The sequence below is a fragment of the Lynx rufus genome, unplaced genomic scaffold, assembly GCF_022079265.1.
Source record: "Lynx rufus isolate CCGP_SWC_20201006 ecotype Redwood Valley unplaced genomic scaffold, mLynRuf1.p SCAF_15, whole genome shotgun sequence".
NCBI lineage: Eukaryota > Metazoa > Chordata > Mammalia > Carnivora > Felidae > Lynx > Lynx rufus.
This window is the reverse complement of record NW_025814829.1, coordinates 43,526,618-43,533,140: the sequence shown is the minus strand read 5'-3', so window position 1 is coordinate 43,533,140 and position 6,523 is coordinate 43,526,618. Positions and strand designations below refer to the sequence as shown.

Below are 6,523 nucleotides of genomic sequence, written 5' to 3'. Positions count from 1 at the left end.
CAGTGTCTGTCAGATTCAGCGTGCTGTCGTGAGCGTCCGTTCCTCCCTCCTCTTTACGGCTGAGTGCTGTCCCGCGGCAGAAACATAGCACGATTTGTTTATTCCAGCGTGAGGTTATCAAGCACAAGCCTCTGTGAACATTCGAGAACAAGTCTTCGTGTGGATATGTGTTCTCTTTATTATTATTATTTGACAGCTCCTGCCACAGGCTTATCTGCACAAACAGCACAGGAGGGCACCAGCCCCATGCAGACAGACGCCCAGGGATCACACTTGGTCCTTCCATCCTCACTCTGGCAGACAGAAGCCTCTACACTGGAGACTTCGTGGCGGGCGGCGCCTATGGGAACCCGAGCCACAGCAGGAGCTGGAGCTGGGGTCACAGCTGCAGCCTGGGCCTCGGTTTGAGTCTCAGCCTCGGACTTTGGCCAGCAGAGCCTGAGACCCTTGGCAGCGAGGGCGTGAGCATGTCTCCCGAACTTGGGGTGAGCGGTGCAGGCAAGTTGATTGAATTTGTGGCTACCAGTCTTTGGGATGTTGGGCTTGACGAGGGCCTTGAAGGCCTCCACACGTGCACTCGTGGTCTTGGCATTGTTGGCCTGCGTCTTCTTCGGGCACTTCTTTCTGTGCTTCTCGGCAAAGCGCATGTTCTTCAGGAACTTGAGTTCTCTACCCCTAAGAGATTCATATTTTTGGGACTGGGGTTTCTTGGTGCCATTTCTGTGCCGTTTTCACAACTGGTTGTGCGTGGCGTGGTTCTTGGACTTGGCCATGTCTACACCGAAGCCAGCGGCTCCCAAAGCACCTTGGACCAGAAGAGAAAGAGAAAGACTGGTTGTATGTTCCTACTCCCTCTAGGTGGGTGCCCAGGGGTGGGACTGCTGGATGGCATGGTAAGATATGTTGAGTGGGTGCTATTAGGAAACTGCTAACTCTCTTCCAGGGTGCTTCTATCATTTCCACACCTGCCACAGCACAGGAAACTTCCAGGCACTCTGCTACCGTGGCAACATGTAAATCAACTTAATTTTGACTCTGAGCTCTCACCCTGCCAGGTAAGGAAGAAGTTTAGCCTCATCTATTTTCAGGGCTGCTCCCACAACACACACACATGCACGCACACACACACATGCACACACACACACACACACACACACACACACACACAGTGGGAGAAGAACAAAGCCTGAGTCTCACACTGTGCCCTGTGTGCACCACTTACCACTGAGATCTCCATTTGCCCGGATAATCTGAGGTCTGCCAACCTCCCGCCCCCTTGGCTGAGCCACCCCAGCAACAGAGCATGGTCCCAGAGACCGGTACCCACCCATCTGCCCCTCTCTGAGGTCCTTATCCTGCCCAGGGCACTAGAAGAGAGGCACAAATTAATAGCTGAAAACGTTGCTCCACGGTACATATAAAGCACCTAACACTGTCCCAGACCCAGAGACGATGCTTAGTTAATGTTCCCTTTCCCTTAAGAGAGGGGAAAGTTGTTCTCTCCCCTGTGGAGATGCATTTTGAGCTGAAGGCTCGGCCTGACTTATGGTGATCAGAGGCAGCACATCTGCCCTCTGAGAAGCCTCCGTCAGCTGTCTGGGCTGAGAACCGTCCATCACGAATCACAACCACTTGACTCGAAGCTCCCGCTGCACCTTGTTCATTTGGTCGATACTGCAGAGCCGTAAGCGGTATTCCATTTAATAAAGGGACATCTCTGAAGTCTACTCGCTCACCACTGGCCACGCTGAAGGTGGGGCTCTGGGGAGAGAGGCTCTTGACCTTTGTTCCTGTTCTCTGTTCTGAAGCACTTATTCAGGTCATAACCCAAATCCACTTCGATCATCTTCTGTTGCAAGCATAGGTCTCAGTGCCTGGCAAACGGGCAGTTGGTACACATATTTATTGAATAAGTGAATAAATGAATCATTAACTGTTGGTGATTTTACGGATGTGGACATGACTCGCTGAAGTGAATTGTGCTTTGTGGAGCCATTTCTGCTTGAAGGAAATGTTCTGCTACAGCTAGCCCGTCTAATCCCTACACATCTGGGGAAAGCAATAGGGCACCTGGGGTAAGACCCTGGAGCCTTCCTTCACTGGACACTTGGACCCCTTGGGAAGAAGCACCCAGGGTGCTCTGCTCTTGGGCGCCCCCTACAGGCCTGTACGCAGTAACGGACATCCAGTCCTGCTTCCTGTGTCCTAAAGAAACATTTTTCCTGGTGCCTAAGAGGAAGAAGAACCCTTGGACTCTGAACTACCACTGAATGCATTTTTCACTTATTTCTTCCAGTTAAGTGCTGTTTTAGTAACTAATCTTAAAAGAAAGCCAAAATCCTACTGCATTCCTTTAAAAGTAAATATTTCAGCTAATAAATGAAAACAAGATGCTCAACATCACGAATCACTAGGGAAATGTAAATCAAAACTGTAATGAGCTTCCAATATACACTCATTAGAATGGGAACTAAACAACAACAACGAAAGAAAATAAGTGTTGGCGTGGATGTGGAAAAAAGGGAATCTTTGTACACTATTGACGGGAGTGCAAATTGGTGTCGCCACTATGGAAAATAGTATGGAGGTTCCTCAAAACATTAAAAACAGAACTACCATATAATTCAGCAATTCCACTTCTGGGCGTATACCCAAAAGAACAGAAAGCAGAGACTCAAAGAGATGTTCGTACATCTGGGAAGGAGGTTAAACGTGCTGACTGTGTAGCCAGGCTGCCTGGGTTCATTTCATGGCTCCCCCACCTCGGTCTGTGACTGCAGAAAAATGATTCAATGTTTGCGTTAAACAGCTTCCTCATCTGTAAGATGGAAACAACAATAATGCCTACTTGTTTTGTTTTTAAGTTTATTTAGTTTTGATAGAATTCGAGCAGGGGAGGGGCAGAGAGAGGGAGACAGAGGATCCGACGCCGACTCTGCTGACCGCAAAGAGCCTGACTCCGGGCTCGAACTCACCAACTGTGAGATCATGACCTGAGCTGAAGTCGGTCCCTCAACCAACTGAGCCGTTCAGGTGCCCCCAATGATCCCTACATCTTAGGATCGTTGTGTGAACGGAAAAGAAAATAAACCCATCCAAAATGTTTGGTTAAGTCACGACCCGTCTTACTACAGTGATTCCCCGTCTCTGTAGGTGAACTCTTGTTCAACCTTTAAGTAAAACACTGGCAGGGCCGCCAGGAAATCACTGAACCGGAGAATCCAGGTGCACAGGCCCAAAGCCCCTCCTTCCCAATAGGACAGCCCAAGGTCCACGCATGCGCCGCCCCGCCCTTCCGCAGGGACACGAGGCCATGCAGCTGCGGCTAATCCTCAACCCTGTTTGCCGTTAACCGAGCTGTGCAACAGGCGGGCGAGACGCGGGGGAAGGCAGAAGCTAGGATCTGGATTTGCACCCTTGAGGGAGGGTCTAGAAGGAGCTCAGATGGGGGCCAAAACACGGGGGCGTGTAGCCGTGGCCCCAGGGCTGCTGCAGGAATTTGAAAAAGCAGAGAGTTCCCTCCTGGAAGAATGGGGGATGGGAAGGTATCGACAAATACCCGCCCTACTGGATGGTTTCCAGGGCACAAAGCACTATGAGTGAGTAGAGGGCGTCGGAAGGGGTCAATCCATAAAGCTGAGCAGAGAGAAAGCAATGACTTCCTGGAACACTTTGCCTTGATATCACCAGGCACGGTGGTGGCATGGAAGAAAGCTCTAGGCAAGGACCGCAGGGAGGGAGGGGGGAAGGGAGGGAGGGAGGAAGGAAGGAAGGAAGGAAGGAAAGAAGGAAGGAAGGAAGGAAGGCAGGCAGGCAGGCAGGCAGGCAGGCTCTGGTATCAGAACATCCGGAGGCCAGCGTCTGGGTGGGAAGGGCTGGAGAACCCTGGGCCTCCGGCCAGGCCTGCCCTGAAAGGAAGTTCTGGAGGGAAGGGGCCTGAGGCCAAGCCTGAGGTCAGTTATCTGGAACTCAGGCCACGGGTGCCACGACCAAAGGAAGAAAGTGAGCTGTGCTCCAGGTGAAGTGATGGGTCAGGAAGGCAGGAGAGACAGATAACATGGTAGTTCATTTTATGTGTCAGCTTGATGGGGCCGTGGGGTGCCCAGATATTTGGTGTCTGTGAGGATGTTTTCAGATAAGATTAATATTTGAGTTGGTGGGCTGAACAAAGCTGAGTGTCCTCCCTAATGTGGGCAGGCCCCATCCCATCTGTTGAAGGCCTGAGGAGAAAGAAGCCTAAGAAAGAATTCTTCCTCTGCTTGCCAGTCTTCGAGCTGGGACATCAGTCTTCTGTACCTGGATTAGAACTTACACCATTAGTTGTCCTGAGCCCCCAGCCTGCAGACAGCAGATTGTGTGATCGCTCTGCCTCCATAATTACGTGAGCCAGTTCCTTAAAATGAATTTCTTGATAGATGAATAGATAGAATGAATAGATTTGGCTTCTCTGGAGAACTCTGGCTAATACACGTAACCAAGTGGAGGACAAAAGAGAAGGTCCAAAGAATGTCCTGAGGGTTCTGGCACGGCCGCAGCAGAAAAGAGGTCAGGTAAGGCTACCGAGTAGAATCAGCAAGAAGCATCTCCTTGGTATCAGACCAGCACAGCAAAGTCTCCTTCATGAGGACTTCTGGTGTCTAATTCTCTGCGTCCTGATTGCTGAGGGGGATTTATGTACAAAACCTAAGGGCTGTTACATTTATGAACATCCCATTATTTCCTGAGGCAGGAACCCACAGACCTCCGAGAATGTGTTACCTGCACACAGTCTGACATGGTGAAATATCAACTTGACACATAGAGCTCAGAGGACACTTTGTTTTACACTGTTAGAGGGTGTACAGATTTTGGTCCAGTCCAAACCGCTATATATAGTGACAAGGCCGGGTAGAGGTGAACTTGGGCCAGATGGAGCAGAGAAAGCTGATTTGGTATGCAGTGCACCTGCTGGGACAGGCTAGGCCCTCTATGCTGGGAGACCCATTTGATATGGCAGAGACAGGTGAACCCCATCTAGGGCCCAGCATGGAGGGCGTGTGTTGGTCCTAACCCTCCTGGGAGCTTCCTGGGTGCAATCTGAAATCGGCCCCTGTGCTCTGAGGGCAGAGAGAGACTGAAGAAAGAGGCAGTCATTCCAGGATGGTGGGTGGCAGCTTTAATAAGCAAAGGGGACTTACATATGAGGCTTGTCTCAGGCAGCAGTAAGATGAATGGATATCTGTACCTGCTGGCCATACCTGCAAAGTTTATAAAGAGGCCTTCACAGGGTCTAGTCACATACACCATGAAGGCGTTTTCAACGCCACGTCACCATCTCAAGGCTATATCCTTGTGATACGGCCTCCGGGAGCAAGAAAGGCAAGTGGAAACCACGTTCCAAGGACAGGGCCGAGGAGGTGAGGGGCCTCCAAGTGCCAGGGTCCGGCTCACGGGTCTGTTGGTGGCCACATCTTTTTGATGACCTTTCCCACCGGGGTGGTCACACCGATGAGTAGAGGGAGGAGGTCATCTTCAGAGGTACAGGCAGGTGTTGGCGTTTGCAAAGTCTGGCACACGGTGGGTAACATGGCCCGGCCTGGGTCCTGTGCTTGCATGTAGAGAAGAACCTGACTCTAGAGGAGCCGGGGTACTGGGAAACTCACAAGGCCAGGACTGGAGTCCAGAAGAGCAAGGCAGAGAACCAGCCCCAAGAACTGGGTTGTGCCTCTCCTCTGGGCCCCCTCCACACCTGGGCCTACAGACCACAGTGTAAGTGCGGTTCTGCTGCTTCTGTCAGCCCCGTCAGTGATGAGTTCCCAGGGGCCAGCACCACGTCTCAGTTTCTTCTGTGCCCCTGGTGCCTAGCAGAGTGCCTGACACACAGTGAGTGCTCAGCGAGCGTGTGAAGAAACAGGGGACTCGGTGTGGAAACCCCTGCGCAGTGAGTCAGTGCTTCTCGCTCGGACCCAGCCTGGCCCTGAGCCCGAATAAGCACAGCCTGCCAGTGAGGTGTGGGGTTGCGACCCGGGCAGGCCCTGGAGTTCACTGTCCTCTGATGGGTTGCTGTGGCCCTGGTTTTTCGAGGTAGGGGAAGGAAGGGGATTGCTTTGTTTTGATCAATAATTAGATAAACATAAGTGAACACTCGTATTTAGGGGGCTCAGGAAAGAAGTGTGGCTTGCGTCAGTGTTTGATTCCATCCAAGTTGTCTTTCCGTGAGCCATGATTTTCACACGACTGTTGCCGCCCAGAAGAATAATGTCACTTAACGCCTCCCGTCCTCTGTTGCCGCCCAGAGGAGTAATGTCACCTAATGCCTCCCTTCCTCAGCTTCAGGTAGGAGCTCAGGGCCCCAGAAGGTGCTTCTCAGAGTGTTCGTCAGTCACATGGCCCAGGAACATCCCCAGAGCCCTGTGGTGAGAAGAGCTGGGGCTGCAGACGGCCTACAGGAGGAAGGCGGGTGGGCTTGCAGATGCTTCCCGAGCAGCTGAACAAAGATTCTGGAAAAAGCAGTCCCTGCAGAACCAACATAATAGCGTGACAC

At 51.7% G+C, this 6,523-nt stretch overlaps 1 pseudogene; it reads right to left on the bottom strand.

Moving 5' to 3' along the window:
• Positions 1–185: 185 nt before the first annotated feature.
• On the bottom strand, positions 186–773 carry LOC124509861 (60S ribosomal protein L29-like; annotated as a pseudogene).
• Between the last annotated feature and the right edge of the window lie 5,750 nt (positions 774–6,523).